Raw genomic sequence first — 21142 nt, forward strand, 5'->3', positions numbered from 1 at the left:
TACAATCCCTGTTTAAATAGTTAATCACTTATTGTAGAATAAATTTGATGGCCAAGGTGAAACATCTATATTCGAACATAAGCTTTAGTTTCTTAAGTTTTTAAATTCTAATGAAGTTCATTTTGAAGATGTCGCTTGCATATTATTCACCCTCACACTAGAAAGTCATGTTAAGGAATGTTGCAAAAATTTACTAGTTTCATTTATTAATTCTTTTTAGCATCTCATTAAGGATCTTCAAGAATATTTTGACATGTATGATTTTCAAAGAGTGTATAAAAGGATCAATAAGATTAGAGTAAAACGTGATGAATCTTTGGAATATTTTGTTGATATATTCTGACATCTTTGTTATGAATTTCCTTAAAGAGATGTGGACTGGGATTTCTTGGATCTAAAACAATTTGAATCTTAAACAATTTGAATCTTAAATGAATCATTTTCCAATGATTATAGTAATCTTCAAATCCTAAATCATCCAAATCTTATGTCGAATCTTGTTTTTCCAACTTTTCTGAGTCATGAGGTACTCAACTATTAGAGGAATAAATTGTTACCCCAAATATCCCTCAGCCTGCTCCAATTTCATTACTAGATGAAGTGGTCTCTTGTGTCAATATTGAGATTTATATTATCGATAATATGGGTAATGAAGGGGTCTTGGATAAAAGGGAGCAAATTTTTCCTACGGTGCAACATGTGATATTGTCTGTGAAGGTGGGGCAATCTGAAAATGAAATAGTTGAATCAATTCTCCCTATTCATCAACCTAATCCTGTTGATCATCCTCTAAAAAAATTTCATGAATATTTTCATGTTATACTCCCACTACTATCTGCTTGCAATGACTGAGACCTTGTTCAAAATGATAGTGAATTTTAAGATAATTTCATGAAACATGATGTGAATTATGATTTATTGACTTCTCTAAATGAAATTATTGAGAATAATATAAGTCTTTGAATCAAATTTAATTTCGAGTATTGTCTCTTCAATGGATGTCTTCATCCTTTTTCATTCACACCTCATGACTCCTTGTACCTAAATTCACTTGATCAATCTACTCCACCAACAATGTTTTCAAATACGTTTCATTATCAATCTATTGGATCAAATAGTGATTAGGTACGAGGTGGTAACAACCCACATATAAAGGATAAAAAGGATGAAAACATATCTCATCTATATTTCATCTACCAAATCCTATTACATCAAGACAATGCTTGCCTTTCTAAGGCAGTTCAAGATAACACCTCGGTTAATGTTTAAACAATCATGGGAAATTGAAAATCTAGGGTTTTCGGTAAAGAGTCAAGTAAAACCAAAGTACTTAATCAAACCCAATTTGGCAGTCATCATCCTAGTAACAATGGCCTCATTGATATACATGATGATGATTATCCATGTACATTTATTTCTTGACTTCTCAATGGGATTTATACTTGCAAAGCTTAAATATGGAATTTGATTCAATCATAAAATAATCTATTATGGGAATTGATTTTTCTTTTTTTCACACTCATGACCTCTTGTGTCATGATATCTATAATGAATCTCTACATGTTGAAAATATTATAAATCCTCCAAATTCACAATAAGATAGATTACATTTTAAGATTACACAAGGTGACAAGGTTTCATCTCCAAAAGAAGAAAAAAATGTAATTATTGAGCATCCACTTTGTGGCTTGCAATCACCAACATTAGATGGAGTCTACTCTTTAGAACTCCTTTTTCATGAAATCCTTCTCATCTATAATCCTTCAGATATAACATCCAAAGAATCTTATATGGATAACATTTTTGGTGATATTGAAACATATAATCAAATCAATGATTCTAATCGTTGTTATCTATTTAATAATGAAATTGTTGAAATAATTGATGATGATTATCTTCATGTTATTGTTGATCCTACCAAGCCCTTAAATTTTGATCATTCAACATTTGAAGGTTTGGGGACTTCTCGGGAAGTTAATGCACTTCATCCTTTGCTAATGATTATGTAAGGTTCTCATTGTCATGATAGGATCCCTAAACTAAGTGAAATCAGGTTTTCTGCACAATATTCCTTTCTCAACATCCTCTCATTGGATGTAAGATCATTCGTGAAACCCTTTTAGTGGTGGCAGGTTAGTTTCTTAATTTCCAAGCTAGATCCTTTGATTGGATAAAAGAATGTTAAATCTAGGGTTGGAATGAATATCTTCAAAGGATGCACATAGTTTCAAGGCTTCTCATTTTGATCATCAAGGTAGGAGTAATCATCACTTGGAAGACTATTCAATTATTCAATTTCATGAATAATCAGCTTCTCATATCTCTTGGGCATGTTGTGAAGCTAATTGTTTTTGTTTTAGCACAAGATATTCTGAAGTTGAGATGATAACTAAATCTGATCCAATATCAACAATAGTTTTGAATTCCCTAGATTTTCATGTTGTTGTTCTTGTTTGTAATCACATACAAGATGATTGTTTGTTACATTCTGAGAAATAAACCAATGCATTCTTAGCTCATATTTTAGCTAATTTCCAATCTCCAACATCTGAAGAGGAATATTTTACCATCCAAACTATCTTTGAAAGCTCTCAAACCTATTCATGTCTATCTTTTAAAAATGGCGAATCTTTTGAGTTAACTAACCAATCTAATCAACATAATAGCTTCAATAGTTGTCATCCAATTAATCATCATCCCACTATTATATCTCACAATAGTTATTTTCTTACATTTATTGATTCCATCAAGCCCATAAAATTTAATGATTCACCATCTAAAGGTTCAGATACTTGTCAGAAAGTTGAGGCATTTTAGCTCTGGCTGATGGTTATGTGAGGTCCTCATGATCTTGACAACGTCTCCAAACACAATCAGATTAAGTTTTCCTCACAATATTCTCCATAACTTGAATGTGTTGATTGAAATCTCATATTTCCAAGAGTTGCATGGTTTCCAAGCTAGTTATTATGAAGATCATGATCGAATCGATGATTGGCTAGAGGAGTCTTATCTAACAATATTTATTACCAATAAGAAGCTTCAATCTTATCTTGTGCTTGCTATCGAGGAAAAGATAGATGAATGCATAATTCTAATAAGTTTTCAGGGTTTTTATGTTCATCATCGTGTCCATCTAGGTATATTTGCAGACTCATTAGAGAAATATTTTATGGCACACTTACCTATGTAATTGATATTTGATTTTTAATTTACTTTAATATTTTATTTTTTTTATGTCAATAGGCTTGGTTTATTTCAAAATAAGGCTTTCAACATTTCTTTTATTTTTAAAACAAAAATGTATAAATAGCTAGTAATGAGGATATTTCTCATCGTATACACAATTTAATGTATGAAATCAAGGATTTCCCAACTATTTTTTATTTCAAAATTTATTGACGTGTTTTTCACCTCCCCTATGTATTCACATTTTTTATGTGTATGTGTGTGATGAAAACTACCCATAAATAGGAACACAACTATGTGATACCCAAAGAACCATACTACTAATATGTTGATGTTAGGATATCAAATGAGTAATGATATTATATGTAATGTTTTATTTTATTGTATTTTGTATTAGTTGTAGATTTGTAGGTAATATGACTTCATCATTGAGTAATTCAATGACGATCACCAAGATTCATCATCATAGTGTGGTCCATAACAAGGCGTTGACCCTCGTTCTATGAGGAGGGGTGGAAACATTTTCCACCATATAACCTTTAAACCTAGAGTGGTGGGAGGTCATTTGTATCCATTTAATCTAAAAAATAACATTTTTACAAATTACTTATTATTTCAGAATTCAAATATTTTTGTTTTTTTTAATCTTTAAAACATCTCTTATTTCATAAAATATTTACACCTAATTATTTACATTTAAATTATAAATTATGAATTATTCAGTTTAGCACCAACTTCTATATAATTTTTTTAATCATACTATTATTATAATTATTTTCAATGGTTAAATAAGGTTTTTCATCTTTCTTATATGTTTTAGAACATGCCTTACTATTTAGAGCATTTCCCTATATATATAAGCCATATAAAATAAAATTCAAGTGAAAATATTGTTATAAATAAAAAGCTCATAACTAACAAACACTATTCTTATTTTAATGTAAGAGGTTGAAGGAAATGCAAAGTAAGATGGATGGAGTAAAATCAAAACCAAGAGGAACAAGGGAAATGTAAGTGGTCAAAGAAAACATAGAGTAGGGATTAAAGAAAAGAAAACATAGAGTAGGGATTAAAGAAAATGCACATTAAGAGGCCAAATTATGAGATGCCAATAATGAAGGATACAAATAATTGAATTTGAGGAAAGCTAGTGAAGTTTTGAAATAGGGGTTGGTCAAGAAAATCAGGCTCATAAAATTTTGTAATGGAACAATCACCCATTGCATCATATAAAGTTCATTAGACAAGTGATGGTTCCAGTTGATAAAATGACAAATCATGAGAGAAATTAAAGTTTGAGCCTTATCTACATTGATGGTGGATAAAAATATCCTTCCATTATCAAATCATTGAGAAAATTACCTAAATGTAGATGGTAGCTTGTAGCTTTTTAGCTTAGAGCATGATTATGACTACCATGATTGACCCTTTTTTGTGTGACAAGAGACCCACAAGAAAACACATGTTCTTAACTAATTCACACGCAAGCTATTACTCTAGGTGAAAAAGACACCTTGAAACTAAGGATACTAAGCCCATTTATATGCCTTAATACATGACCTGTCATGGGAAACATATTAGGTTTAATAAAACTATGATCCTAAAAATCATGACTACATCTAAACTCATTGGAATTTATGGTCAACTAAATCTCACCTAACAATCTCCCTCTAAACTTGACTTAACTAAATTATTTGGATTTAATAAGGAAAATCTACATGTGTCATTGCACCACCCTCCCTACTCCCATCACTATAGAATTTATTAACATACATATTATGACCATGTATTAAATCATTTGCCAATTTACATCTAGTTTAAAAATTACCATCTCTAAACTAACATTTTATAGTTGTTGTGTGGCATTTATGTAGTCATTCTCTCCCCTTCTCACATTCTCAGGCCTAATGCTCAGTTCATATTTGCCCAAATATTTGGATATAAAAAACACTCTCTTGACTTCAAAACCTACTCCTATGGTAGCCATGTCATGGAGCATTGTGTTCCTTTTAGCATTGATATTAGATTACTCCAATTAAAGAGTAAAATTAACCGTATCTATGATACCACAATTTGGATTGAAAATGGAAGAGATAACCATATGCAAGAAAGAAACAATTAATAAAAATAAACTAGCAACATCACAAAAAGCTAAGTAAATAATTGTTTATTCATGTGATGGATTGTTTTGTTTATCAACTTTCTTGTGATATAAATACAAGCCCAAATCAATGGAGGCATGTGGAGAAGTTAGGAAGGAGGTGTATTAGTCCCCAGTTGACAGAAAACTTGTGAGTTGTCATTACTAGCTATATTAGTTGTCATTTCTAGAATGATGAGAAAATATATTCAGATATTCCATGCTTGTATGCTTTAAAGGGGTTCTAATAGTCTCTCATTTAATTCCTAAATAATGATATATCAAATAAGGAAAAATTCTTTCTTAAATAAAGTTGGGCATACCTGTATTGTCATGTAATCTCTAAAGATAAAACTATTTTCCATTTTTAGTGTCTAAATGCGAATTTAGATAAATAGAAATATTTTTCGGTATGATATATATATATCTATATATATATATATATATATAGGACAAGTTCTTTCAACAAATAGCTCTAAATGTCATGAATATTGAATTATGAATATATATATATATATATATATATATATATGATATGCTTTGTAGAGTCAACTGAAAACATGAAAACTAGTAGTACTTTTAGTTTATCAAAACTTATCCTCTTTAAATTCATATTTGATTTGAGAAATCCTGATAAATATTGAGTCTAATATATAGCAATACATAGTGCAATGAGTATTCATGAACACTTTAAGAGAATATATATAATTATGTTACTCAAGTGATACATTCAAAATCAAATAATAAAAGGCATAAATAAAAATTAAAAATCAAACAACTAAATAAATAAATAAAAATTACATACAATCTCCAACACTCTAAATTCTAAACCAATGCCTCATAATCAATAAACCAGACTTCAATCATAAAAAAAATGGCACAAAACATCTCACTTTATTCCAAATAAATTAATGTCTATTGACATTTCACTTTACTCTGAATAGATTAATGTCTATAAGGCTAAACTAGTATATAAAGTAAAAACACATCTAATTCAAATACAGCAAAGTCAATACCATCAACCGTTTTGTAAAAAAGAAAAACTATATAACATATAAAATAAATAATTCTCATATAAAACAAATAATTTTCAAATCTTTTTAACCATTTGAAGATTAAGCACACTAAAATAATACACATTTCATTTGAACATTAAGCACAATAAAAACAATAAACATTTTCACTTCGATATATTCATGATAGTCCAGTACCAGATCTAAACATAATCTTATTGTAAATTCTGATGAAATTTCCCAAGTTCCCAACTAAAAAATAAAATAAAAGCATGAAAGGAAAAACTGACATTTAATTGGTGGCATAATTTTGTGTCCACAACTTCGCTGTCTCCTCATAACTACGTCTATCGTTATTGTAAATCTGGGCAATTTCAGGGACAAGAGGATCTTCAGTGTTTGGGACACTTAGAAGAGAGAATATTGACAACAGTATCTGGGAAATTGTATGTGCAGGGCACCATTTCTCCTTCAAAACCTCAAGACAGACGTTGCCGTTAGAGTTAATGTTTGGATGATAAACTTTTGTCCGGAAAGTAACTTTGGGAGGCTTGAACGGGTAATCTCGAGGGATGTGGATGTCTATCCTAAAAATTCCCCCAGTAAATGGGGTGTCAGCTGGCCCCATAATATGTGCCTGCCAGTGAGATATATCATCTCCTACGGGTCCAACGCTGCTACAGAATGACGGCAGATTCTTCTGTAAATCCTGAAGCTCCTTCATTATACGCTTACTCGCCATTGCTTTCCAAACTTGTGCGCCTCACAACCCTCTGTAACTCACACGTACCGTGCTCTTGATTTGAATACGATCCACCCGAAACAGATTCTGAGATTAGACGTTGGAAGGCCTTTAGAAATCGATGACGTTGAGAGGACATGTGACGCACCGATATATATAGGGGTCCCTCGATTTTCTTGTTGCATATGACCGAAACACAAACTCTTACGTCGGCCGTATTCATTTGAACAAGTTGAGCAAAAGGTGGATATGGAAGCATATTAGGGAAGGAATGTGGCATTACGAGTACTTTATTGGTTTGTTGGGGTTCATTCTTTATTATGGGCCTTCATTTTATGGTTTTAATTTCGACGGGTAGAAGAAGAATTATATTATTGAGAGATTGTTGTTCGTCGTGAGGTAATGTGGCATTATGAGTACTTTATTGGTTTGTTGGGGTTCATTCTTTATTATGGGCCTTCATTTTTGGTTTGTTGGGGTTCATTCTTTATTATGGGCCTTCATTTTATGGTTCTAATTTCGACGGGTAGAAGAAGAATTATATTATTGAGAGATTGTTGTTCGTCGTGAGGTAATCCCTGTAAATTCTAGCATGAGAAGGTGTCAAAGTGGTAATATGCATTGGAATGGTTTGTAGAATGTTCCATGGATACGAGTTTCTAGCATTGATATTTTTTTGCTAGTAGTATTCAAATCTTCGAGGGATATAAAATACATATATTGGTATCACATCCTAGATTTAGAGTGTCCAAGCTACATGGGCTAAGGACCTAGTTAAATGTTGGTGCAAAAGATGAGTTAGGGGTGTAAAAAAAAAACAGGATTATCTCAATATTACAAATTAGAGATATGGAGGAGAAAAAAGAATTTAAAATCATGAGGTGTGGGCTAAGGCCCTAAACATTAGTTTGCGTAATGAAAAGACTAAATATAATGGATGTAGAAGCAAAGTGGAACTAGCTAAATTAGTAGACTATGAGTATTTTGAGAGAAGAATTGTAGAGATACAAGCCTAAAAATGAAAGAATAATAAGTGCATGGGAGGATTAGAGGTAGATAAACACTTAGTTGTTGTAAATGAAAATAAATTGTAAATACAAATAATGAATCAAGTCACATGAGGAAGAAGGTAGATCTCATGCAACGCGAAATGACTTTAGAGGACTTATCTGCTTAGGAAGTGGTAGAAAAGCTCAAAGATATCATTACTCGCCCATTCATTCATCTAGGAGATTATATGCATCTAATGATTCTAGGAGTAACCCAAAAGTGTCTCTTGTTAGACATCAAAGGAGAATATATAAGTTGGACAGTTTGCAAGGAGTGAATAAGAAGCTTAAGCCACCCACCTTTGATAATGAAAATACAAGGGGAGATGATGTCGAGACTTGGTTTCTTGGGATCAAAATTATTTTCAATTGTACGGCCACTTATCCAACTTGGAAGTTGGAATAGCTATATATCACTTACAAGGAATAGCCTCCATTTGGTGGGAACAATTGAAGCAAGGCAAGCATCTTGATGAGAATAAATTCTTGGAGGTAATTCAAGAATTTTTTTTAGCATCAATATCTTTTAGAGCACTACTATGATAAAAATATGTAGGGATTCTTTGAGCTCATATTGGGAAGCATGACCATGGAATAATATGCAAGAAAATCCTTGGAGATTATAGGTATGTGGGCTTCAATATCAAGGAGTAGAAGGTAAAATTTAAAAGGTTCAAGTGGATTTCCATCACTTTATAATTTACTATTCAATTTGATTAGCCTAATACTCTAGCTAAAACCACTAGCAATGCCAAGTGCTTGTAATAGTGGAACATAGAAAAGGATACTTTTCAAAAATGTTGGAGAGATAAGAAGAAGAAAAATTTATATTGAAGAAGAATGGATTAAAACTGCCTTTAAGAAGAAACATTCGTAAAAAATATCAACAAAACCAACAAACTCATGATGAAAACAAAATGGAAGACTCATTAGGGAAAAGAGAAATACAATCACTTTAATGTTGTGGATGTCAAGGGGATCATTTTTATTGATATTTCCCTCACATAGAGGATAAAATGAGGACCATAGATAACATCTAGGGGTTGCAAGAATGGAAAACATGGGAAGAAATATTCCAAGAATATATGTATCCCTGAATGATCCATAGGCATCTCACTGATACCATATTATTGAAGTGATAACGATTATAAATAATCTCGCTGCTATTTTAACTTATTCAAGAGAAAGTCATTGTTACATACTCCTAAATCAGTGGATATATTTAATTTAATCAAAAGAAATATTGAATGGTCATGGTTGGTTTAGCTAATCATTTGCACCAAGAAAATGATCAATGAAATTGTCAAGAGTTATCCCATAAATCCAAATGGAATGGATGCATTTGAAAAGTTTAACATCATTCCATTGGGATATTATGATGTCCTAATTAGAATGGATTGGTTGGAAAATAATTGTGTTATCCTAGATTGTGATAATAAGATTTTTACTTTCTTCGATGAAGGATGAAAGCAAATATTTATGCAATGAATTCCAAAACTTGTTTCTATAAAGGATATTTCAGCCACATAGTTGAAAATATGCTTGGGGAAAGGATGCCAACTATTTGTAACCTATGTGGAAGACCCAGAGAAGACCAAAGAGCCAAGAGTTGAATATTATCCAATGTTTAGAGAGTTTGATGATGTATTTGGAGAAATACAAGGTTTTCCACCTAGGAGAGATATAGACTTCTCTATTGATTTTATTCCAAGAACCACTCTTGTGTCAAAGAATCCTTAGAGAAAGAGTACACCAAGATTAAAATAATTACAATTACAATTGGAAGAGTTGTTAAAGGAATGGTACATATGGACAATTGTTTCGCCTTGGGGAGAATTGGTCCATTTTTTGTGAAAAAGGATGAAATATCGTGGTTAGGTGTTGAATTTAGATAACTTAACAAATCCATAGTGAAGAATAAATACCCTCTAACCAGAAGTGATGGCCTTTTTTATCGACTAATAGGACCAAGGATATTCTAAAAGATAGACTTGAGATTAGGAGACCACAAGTTGAGGATCAATGAAGAAAACATATGTAAGATAGGTTTGAGAAAAAGTTATGGACATTATGAGTTGGTAGTGGTGCATTTTGAACATATAATTTCACAAACAATTTTTATGTTCCTAATGAATGTTATATTCATAAAATATTTGGACAAGTTTTTTATTGTATTCTTGAATTACATACTAATTTATTCAAAGTCAGAGGGGGTGCATGAACATCATTTTAGGTTGGTACTACAAGAACCAAAGAACCATGTAACCACCCTCCTCCCGCATCTACCCAAGTAACCATCCAACAGTGGTAAACATGCGACGAAGAGGATACTATGATATGTTTCAACCTCCTTGGTGACCATAAGGAAATGGAATCGATGGAAACACATCAACCATACCTTCCACATCAGCAACAACACCCCAGGGGTCATCCCAACCATGCAGGCATCCTACCCCTGGGTCCCACTAACTTTTTATACCTCTTTACCACTGTACACTCTCATGGTATGGGCATGCCAGCTTCAAGGGACCTCTAGATGCTCTCCCATACCTACATCCCTACATCAAGGGACTTTTCCCAACATAATTGTGTTAGCATCCACAGAATTTAAGCAACTTTTCTAGCCCAGAATTCCAGACACTGCCCAAAACATTTTGCAACTTTCAGAATCCATCAAACACATGATGAAAAGACTAATAAACCAAAAATAAACTTTAGGACTAGACCTAACCATCTCCAACCAGGATTGACATTATGTCACACACTTGGCATCAATGCAACCTATAGGTCTAGGTTACAAGACAAAGCATGAACGACTGAAAACTCTTTTGAAACATGACAAGAAGAATCACCACCTTCTCCCATGAAATTTTATGACATCAACGAGGTCTTGCATCCATAATTTTAACAAATTCAAGTAAATACATGAAATAACCATGACATGAACTAGTCAAATAGTCATGCTTATAACCAACATAAAACCATGGAAATAACAGAGATATAGCAGCCACTAAATCCACATATAAGAAAGTACAATAGCAAGAGAGCTTAGCTTTCAATAATCATAGGAAAATCTAACCAGGTTCAGGACTTCCACATACCACCTGACATAGACATGGTTGAACCAATCTTTCTTTCAGCCAGTCAACCTCGTCCCATAATTCAAGCATGAATGTGGGATCTCATGGATAAACCAATCAAAAAACAACCAAGGGAATCCAGAGGTCAGAACACCTCCACCCTCACCAAACCATGATCACACCAAAATGAGTGCTTTGATCATAAAAATGAATTGATATTGGTTTTCCATGTAAAATCCATCACTATCCTTGAGGACATTTCTATCTCCTTGTCTCTGAGGCTTTACTACAATCCAATCTTAGATCACTAGGCCTTAAACCAAGACGATTCTCTTAAGATTTACCGCAACCCAAACTGGGATCACTAGGCCTTAAACTGATACTCCTCCCTCAAGCTTTATAGTGTATCCTTCTAAAACTTGTCAAGGGATTCTTGGGCCTTTGGGAATGAACCTTAAGACCACCTCCACCATGAATTCTGAGATCCATATGACAAATCCAGAGCTCAAAATAGAGATAAATATCCCAGCACACCATGGCATATAGAAAAGGCAAGGCTAGGCTGAAAACTGTTGTCATAACTAGGAAAAATCATGCCACTGACAACAAGAGAACCATACACCAACATGCAAAGTCATGCATGTCGAAACCAACTGGGAAATCCAACATGCAATATGTTACCTGCAAGTATTCCTATTGAAGCTGCTTGATCCTGTTCTTCCTTCCTTGATCCTTGTTTTCCTTGTTTTCCCTTTTCTTTCATTTCCTTCCTTGCTCCAAACGTAGAGTGCTCTAAGGGAACTCTGAGGGACAAATAGATAGAGAGAGAGAGAATAATGAGAGAGCTCCAAGACTTGAACTCACAAAAGGTTACGAACTAATCCTTAGAAGCATTTTTATTAATAAGGCCTATATTTTCTTCATTTTCCATTATTTTCCTTGAATTTCCTCCTCACATGCAACATGTGACCTTTCAACTTACTTTTCTCCTTATTTCCTTTATCTTCATAATTAAATATGCCAAAAATGAATTTCTTCCTTTTAATGCCTTTGCGTTAGCCTTTTCCAATTTCCTTAGCAATAAACACATCCAGTGATGCCCACTAGGATATCTTCTCCAAAAATTCAACTTGGAATATGTGTTCCTTAACTGTGGTCTTATCTTGCCTTTATTAACTTTTGTTACATGGAATTTTCACCAAGGTTGTTATAGAACCCTCCCCCTTGGGGAACATTGTCCTCGATGTTAGACCACACCAAGACCTCAACAAAACCACTAAAAACAAAACATACTTCCCATGGACCTTTATAACTTAGCTCATTGCAGTATTTACAATGAAAGGCCTGCTCAAAAGTAAAACATCATGACAACATGACAAGATAACAACCATACCACTTATTGGAGCTTTATAACTTAGCTCATAGCAATATTTACATCCATATATATACATATACCAAAACATCAACAAAACATATGCCAAACATATACTGAACATCAAAACCAAAACTTCTTTGCATCAACCAACAAACAATGAAGGATACATGGCCTGCATGTGATCCGCCATCTCCCATGTAGATTCTTCGAGCACAAAGTGCTTCCACTTCACTTTAACTTGATCTATGGATTTGTTCCGGAGCATGAGATGCTTCTGCTGCAATATGCATTGAGGATCTAGCTAGAACTCTCCTTCTTGCTTCATCCATAATACAGACCAATCAATAACATGATCAACATCCTTTATATAGCTCTTAAGTAATGAAATATGGAAAAAATCATGGAATTTAATTGTTTGAGGTAATTTAAGTCGATAGGCCACAGGTCTAATTCTCTCAAGGATCTCAAAAGGCCCACAATACCATGATGCCAACTTGGCACATGATCTAATCCTTAAAGAGCTCTTCTTGGGCTTGATGTCAAAATACACATACTCCCCAACCTAAAACTCCTTGAATACCCAGTGATGGTCTACATAACTATTCTGCATATCGTGTGTTTCCCTTACATTCTTCTTTATAACCTACATTTCATATTCCATGTCTGCCAACATATCCGTTGCAATAAGTACATTGTCCACTGGATCACTCCAGCTAATCAGAGTATTACAAATCTGCCCATATAATACCTTGAAAGGACACATCCTCAATGACTCTTGATAACCATTTTTGTATGTGAACTCAACTAATGGAAGATACTCCTCCCATCTCCTCTGTTGGTGCATCACATACATCCTCAGCATATCCTCCAAGATCTTGCTAACCTCTCCATCTGTCCATTTATTTGTGGATGAGTTGTATTGAAAGTTGGTACCCAAACATGCAAATAGCTCTTTCAGGACCTTGGGAGTGAAATTTGCATCCCTATCTGACATAATATTCTTCAGAACACTATGTAATCTCACTATCTCTCTGATGAAAACCTATGCTACCTTACTCGTTGAATATGTAGTCTTAACTGGAATCAAGTGAGCTACCTTGCTCAACCTGTCAACCATGACATTCATAGAATCATGTTGTCTCACTGTCCTCAGAAGACCTGTAATGAAATCCATGAAAATTACCTCCCATTTCCATTATGGAATTGCAATAGGCTATAATAGACCACCTGGATGCTTACATTCTTCCTTTACCTGTTGACAATCTAAACATCTAGCCACAAACTCTACCACTTCCTTCTTCAGATTCAGCCAATAGTATAATTATCAACCACCTTCAACGTCTTTTGATATCCTAGGTGACCTGAGTATGGATTCATGTGAAACTCCTTCAAGATAAGCTTCTTGATCTCATTGCAATTTGACACATAGATCCTATCCCTAAATCTCGCCAAACCATCTCTTGTGAGATGATAGTCTACACCATGATCACTTGTAACTATACGTGTACCTATATCTATACATGTACCTGTACCTATACCCTATTGTAATATGTGCATGATCTCCATGTACTTGTCATCCTGATGTCCTACTTGCAAGATCCTATCCTGTAACTTTCTACCATAAGAGGTCTTAGCTGCTATATGATTTACCTATACCTTCCTGTTAAGAGCATCTGTATCTTGGTTCTCCTTTCCTTTGATGTACCTGATCTTGAAGTTGAACTAACTAAGGGTGGCCAACCATCTATCTTGCCTGGCATTTAGATTTGGCTAGTCAAACAAATACCTCAACCCACTATGATCTCTCATCAATACATTCTCCTACAAAGAAGATAGTGCCTCCACATCTTCAATGCATGTATGATAAATGCTAGCTCAAGATCATGTGTCAGATAGCTTTTCTCGTGCTCATTTAGTTTTCACGACTCATAGCACACTACCTATCCTTCTTGAATGAGAAATCAACCAAGTCCTCTCTTGCAAGCATTTGTACACATTACAAACTCCTTGTCCTGAGCTACAATCTTTAGCACTGGTGCATGTGCCAACAACTACTTATGCTGCTCAAAACTAGCTTCACATTCTTCCATCTATTCAAACTTCTTACCTTTCCTCTGTAATGATGTGATAGAATATTCAAGGCATGAGAAATTCCTGATGAACCTTCCATTTCTTAGGAGCTTCCCACTCCATGATGGCCCTTACCATTTCTAGATCCCCGACAATGCCTTCCTTGGTAACGACATGTCCCAAGTAATGCACCTCTGTTTGAAAGAAGCTGCACTTACTAAGCTTAGCGTACAATTGATGCTCTCTTAGAAATCTCAAAACAACTGCTAAATGCTTGGCATGTTCTTCCTCATTTTTAGTATATACCAATATGTCATGAACGAATACATTAACAAAATTTTCCAGATAAGGACATAAGACACTATTTATCAAACACATAAATGTAGTGGGAGAATTAGTCAAACCGAATGGAACTACAGCAAACTCATAATGCCCATACCTGGTCCTGAACGTAGTCTTGAAGATATCCTCTTCCTCGATGCATACCTTATGGTATCCCGATCTAAAGTCCATCTTAGAGAACATTGTTGCTCCCTTCAACTGATAAAACAAATCATCGATCCATGGCAATGGGTACTTGTTCTTGACTGTTACCTTGTTTAGATTCCTGTAATCAATGCAGAATCTAAGAGTACCATATTTCTTCTTTACAAACAACACTGGTCCACCCTAAGGTGATACTCTTGGCCTAATGTATCCCTTGTCAAGCATCTCCTTTAACTGCAATTTGAGCTCTACTAGCTCCGGAGTGCTCATCCTATAAGGTGCCTTTGAAGGTGGTGCTTCCCCTAGGACCAACTCAATAGAGCAATCCAATTCCTTGAGAGGAGGTAACTCTAAAATATCTGCTAGAGAAGCACATCTTGATACTGGTGCAATACAGGCTACCTCTTGAATATTTCTGCATCCTTAACATCTTTTCCCTTGTCACTAGATATATGCACTGCAAATATCACACAACCTTTTTTGCAACTACACTTATCCTGCATATTAGTAACCATCCTCACTGATGTAGGCTTCTTCTTCCCCTAGAAAGATCTCATTTCCCCACTATCATCCACACACTCAATGGCCTTGTTGAACAAATCCACTATGGTCCTGTGAAGGTACAACCAATCCATACCCAAAAGCATACTATATGATCCCAATGGAAGTAAATTCAATTGTGTTGTTTTAGGCATACCATTTAACTCCAATGCACAAGCTATTACCCAATCGTGAACTCTCTTCTTTGTACCTATAGCCAACTGTACCAACCAAGATTCTGCATGCACTTCTTTTCTCAAATCACACTTATCCACCAGGTCAGGCTTAATATAGCTATAGGTAGATCTAGGATCAATCAAAATAGAAACAAATTGACCATAAAACTTACGATCCATCTCAATGATATAAGCTCGATGATCCGTCTGCCTATTGTCCATAGTTGCATAGATATGAAGAATGCTATGACCAACATCACCAACTATATGTGCCTCCTTATCACTAAAGATTTGGGGTCTACCGCCACTCTGATCCTATCGACAATTCCTCTTACTATGATCCTTACCACATATCCAACACTGAAATGGTTCTCTACCACCACCTCTAATCTATTACTATCCATGTCCCCTTTTAGTTGTATTGAGCTTCTTCGAAGGGACTACTTTTTCTTTCTCACTTGCATTTTGAGGTCGTCCTCACTTTGGAGGCCATTTCCCTTTAGCTTTCTCATTTCCTTTCAAGTTAGCTTAGGCTCAACTTTGTAGTTTGAATGGTCATAAAAAGGTTTAACCTTTCGGATGGCCTCCTCCAACAATCTAGTCTCATTGAACTAAATCGGGTCTTTGTATGCTATTGGCAGTCCATTGATGAATCTCTAAACCTTAACCTTCTCCTCCTTGAGGTCACGTACATATCTCAAAAACTCCAAGAACCTGCTAGTACACTCATCATCTCTCATGGAACCCATCTGCAACCCATAAAACTACTTAGCCTTGTCATCCAAGTATCTCTCTGAAAAATACTTCTCATTGAAGAGCCTCTCAAACTCATGCCAATTCAGATCAACCTCATGTATTCCTTTAACATTATTCACATCTTTTTTCTAAATATCTACTTTACCTTTGATACTGAAAGTGGCTATATTTTCGTTCATGTTTATGAATAATCATGCAATCTAATGAACCTCCTCATACAATGCAACCATGCCTCTACATCCTATGATTTCTTCATCTCTCCATCAAAGGTAGGTGGATTTTATTTCTTAAACTCATCCAAAAAGTATCTCCTATCACTCCTCTTGTAATGATGATAATGATGATGATCATGTTTCCTATCCAAAACAGAACTAGAATAGTACCTTTGTCCCTCACCTCTCCTATCCGGAGTGTCCAACAACCTTCCATCTTTAATCATGTTGTCTTTGTCCGACTTGTGACCACCATAAGACCTATTGCCATATGCTCCATTAGTTTTGTCCTTTTCTTTATGGCTGGTTCGAAGTGGCCCTTGTCACTACAATTCTGACTAACTCTGAAGAATTATAACATTAACCTCTACTTGTTTCTCTTGTGCCTACATTATGTTTTCATTGTCCACCTTACAACTCTTTATTTCTTCCTTCAATCTTCTCAATGTGTCTGCCAAATTAGAAGAGTGCCCAATCCCACGCTGCTCCTCTGATTCGTATGGATAGTCTTTGTAGTCTACCTTCTTGCTAGCCATTTTTATCTTTTTCTTGCAAGGCATACTATGTCATCTAAACCAAATCACAACAAACCAACATACTTTAGCATAGTTTGGGGAGGATATCTCATTTGAAAGATCATCAAATCAGCGTGATACATGTATAACATAATTATAACATAATTATAACAACATATATACATGTACTACACAATCATATAACCATGTAACCATAAGTCTAGCTAGAGTACGTTCATCAATGAATGAACATATCAACTACACATGCCATGACCTCATGCATGGCAACACAATTGATGAGCCCCAAAAATGGATAATTATATGGGCTCATTCAACCTCCTAATTCGACTTAATCCACAATTCTCATTATTTTATTGCATTTTTTTTATTATATTTATGCTAATAGAGTGAATTGGGTTAGTCATTATGCCAACAAGTCTAATGGGTGCTTTGTGCAGATTTTTAGTCAATTTTGAGACAAAATCGAAGGTTTTAATGAGCACTTAGCAGCCAAATTCATGGGAGAACAAGGGAGAGGATTTGTAGGAAGGTGTCCCCTTCATTTATGGGCCCTTACCTCGAATTCTCCACCATCAACTCGGATTTCAAGGGCCACCAAATCAATTATCACAAGGGCAGCCGAGCAAGTGCTAGTAAAAGTGTTGTTAACTACAAGTTTTGGCAGCCGAGTCCCTAAAGTTTAGGAGGGCTGTTGGGGTCCTCAATTTGTATAAATAAGAGGGCTTAGGGCCTCATTGTAGTTAGTCACTTTGTAGGTAGAAGTTAGCTAGTTTATAGTTCAATTTTAGTCAGTAGATTAGCTTCGCATTTCGGCACATTTTCAAGCTTTCCCTTGTGGACAGTTTTTGATGTAACTCTTCTTTTCTTGCTAAATAAAGATGAATCCAACTTTGCACCAGCTCTAAATCTCTCTTAGGAGGCTGTAGCTCTTGGGGTTGGGCCCATCTCAAGTGCCCAGTACCTCATTTGTTTATCTTTATGTGTTTTTGCTGCATCCTTAGAATAAAATCTGCTATTTAGATTTAAATCTTGTTTTGGTATTTAGGTTGTTTTTGATGATTAAAATAGCTTTTGATGTTCAGATTGAGTTGATAGGTTGTTAACAGGGAAAATCTTCAAAAAAAGGGCCATAAAACACCTCTAATTTCACCTCTCCCTCAGTGGGATCAGGAGCTAGGATCAAGGTGACCTTGCTGCCAACAAAAACACAGTCTTTGCTTCGCCATGCAATCATTAGTGTTTGATTTTTATTTGCAGAAGTTGGTTACATGTTCAGAGTCTTGATTGCTTAGTTTTCATAGCATTTCACATTATTTCGTTGCAAATAAACTGCTGTTCATTTTCCTTGTTGTTATTTAGGTCAAATTAGGTCAAGATAGCTAGATCTTGGGTTTGCATAGTCTTTGTTTGGTCAGTTTTAGAAAATTGTGTGCAGATCACCTGTATTACCTCTCTATCTACCTTTCCTCCATCAGATAATCTGCTCCAACCCTTAATCCATGATTCCTACCCTTCATTTGCCATACTTTTCCCACCTTTCCCTAATTTCTACATTCTTGTGCATCATCGCTTCCTCCATCCTTGAACCAAATCCAATCGCTCCTTAGCCTCATGCACCAGGTCCTAAACCCCTTAAAATAATTATCCAACCTCCATTTCCACTTTCCCACCATTTTTCCTCCATCAACCCTCCAAAATCCACTTTTCGGAACATCTTGTAGAAAATTACAGAACATCCTGTAGAAATTCCAGAACATCCTGTAGAACCCCTGCAAACTTCCTGTAGAAGCTCACGAATGAGGTTTCTTGGTAGCCAAACTCTGTGAAACTCTCTGGAAGGGTGTTAGGGACCCCTTAGTCCCTCTCTGAACCTTCCCGACATCCTCCAAGCATTTGCTCTCGCCAATCCACCTCTGCATAGTAAAAAACAGTTAAATCACATGCATAATAATTCTGCCAACTTACTCAAAAATACAAAAAGATGGTTCTTTCAGATTTGAATATAAAAGTAGATTAAACACATGCATTTCATCTTCTTAGAAGTCAATGGAATCTCTCCCAGAAGCTTGCATCCTCTTTCTTGCATCAGTAGAGCTAGCTGGTAAGATTAGGGTTTGCTAGGGTTTACGTTTCCTTTCAGCTTTCCAGTTTCTTTCTACAAGTAGATTAGCCTTCTTTGAGTTAGCTCTCATCCATTAGTTAAAAAGCTTCTTCTAAGAGATCATAGAAGTTGGCTTAAGCTCCTAGTGGACTTGTGCCAGCTGACCAAGTGACAGCTGCAGCAAGAGCTAGTACTTGTGCATACAGCACCGTCGCTTCCAAGTTTGTTACGAACTACCGGGTTGATAAAATTAAAGAAGGGAGTCCCAGGAGTTGCAGCATTATTGCTGCAATACTGGGGCTCACCACTCTTTTTGGCGCCGTTTCCGGGAAGCGTCAGAGTATTGGTGATTGCTGCTTTTCTTCTATTTTCCACTACAACCTTCTGGTAAGTAGTTGATTTCATTTCCATTCTACAATTTCATTTCTGCAACAGTAGATTAGATCTTTCTCGCTTTCATAGATTAGCATTTCAATTCCGCAATTTCATTTCTGCAAGCGTAGATTAACAGTTCAATTCCACAAGTGTAGCCTAGCATTTCATTCCTGCAATTTCATTTGAGCAAAATAGATTAGTCCTTTCCTGCTTTCATTTCAATTCCACATTTTCATTTCAGCAAGATAGTTATTTGCAGTTCAATCTATTTTAGTTTTTTGCAGGTACAAGCAGAAAAAAGTAAAATCAACCAAAAATGATTTCCTTTCATGCCTTGTAGGAGTAGAGATAATTCAGAAAAATGATTGCGCAATACCCCCACTGCTTCACACAACCAACCTTCTCTCTTCTTCGATTGGTGTGATTAAAGAACCTTTAGGTGGACCGCAAGACATATTTAAAGAACCTCAAGGGAAGAAGAAGAAGAAAACATTCCTCTGGAGAAAATGGCTACAAATAGAAATATTGGGCGCAGTACCTTCTCCAAAAACGAATTTGAAAATTAGATGAAAGATTTCAAGAGCGATATGACGCAGTTTCTTGCCATGCAACTTGATACCTTGTAGATCCAAAGGAGGCAAGAGGAAGCCAAGAGGGATTTGGTCATATTTTTTCCTAGGTGCACTAGAAAGCATCCTAGGAACGAATGTCCAATGCACTCCCTAGAAGTGTGTTTCATCTATGAAGAATACCATCCTACGAATTAGTGCCCTTCCTTGCCTGGAATCAAAGCTGCATATCAGAGGGCAAAAGGAGCCACTGAACCACTCTATTATCTGAACCAAAGGAGGCCACATGGACCCATACCTTACTAGCAGGGAATGCAAGGTACATCCCAGACCTATTATGACCCCTATCAAACCACTTCCATGCCTTCTTGGGGTCCCCCTGCTCATCCTTCCTGGTCCACACCCCCTCCTTGGTCAGATCCATCTCCATATTATGCCCAACCAGCTGCTCATTCATTTCACTCTTATGCTCAGCCACAGCCTCAGTGGAATGCACCTCATCAGGGGTGGAGGCCCCAATACAACACTCCTCCCGCTTCTTTTCCTCCACCACCTGCTCGTCCACCACCATCGCCTCCTGCTCCACCAAGGAAACCCCAAATGCCTGCCCAACCACAACCCTATCCACATCCATCTCGAATATACACCCCACTCAACTATCTATACCACCATTTCCACACATGCCCGTTGCAGTAGCTCAAGCGAATTGCAAAGTTGAGGCACAACATGTCCA

General features: G+C 35.6%; 1 pseudogene; it reads right to left on the minus strand.

Annotated features, from left to right (window-relative positions):
* Nucleotides 1–6634: 6634 nt before the first annotated feature.
* LOC149221268 (ubiquitin-conjugating enzyme E2 28 pseudogene) lies at nt 6635–7084 on the minus strand (annotated as a pseudogene).
* Nucleotides 7085–21142: the final 14058 nt, after the last annotated feature.

Source organism: Pinus tabuliformis, chromosome Q (assembly GCF_031772625.1).
Source record: "Pinus tabuliformis cultivar Carrire ecotype Pingquan chromosome Q, CPIR1, whole genome shotgun sequence".
Classification (NCBI taxonomy): Eukaryota; Viridiplantae; Streptophyta; class Pinopsida; order Pinales; family Pinaceae; genus Pinus; species Pinus tabuliformis.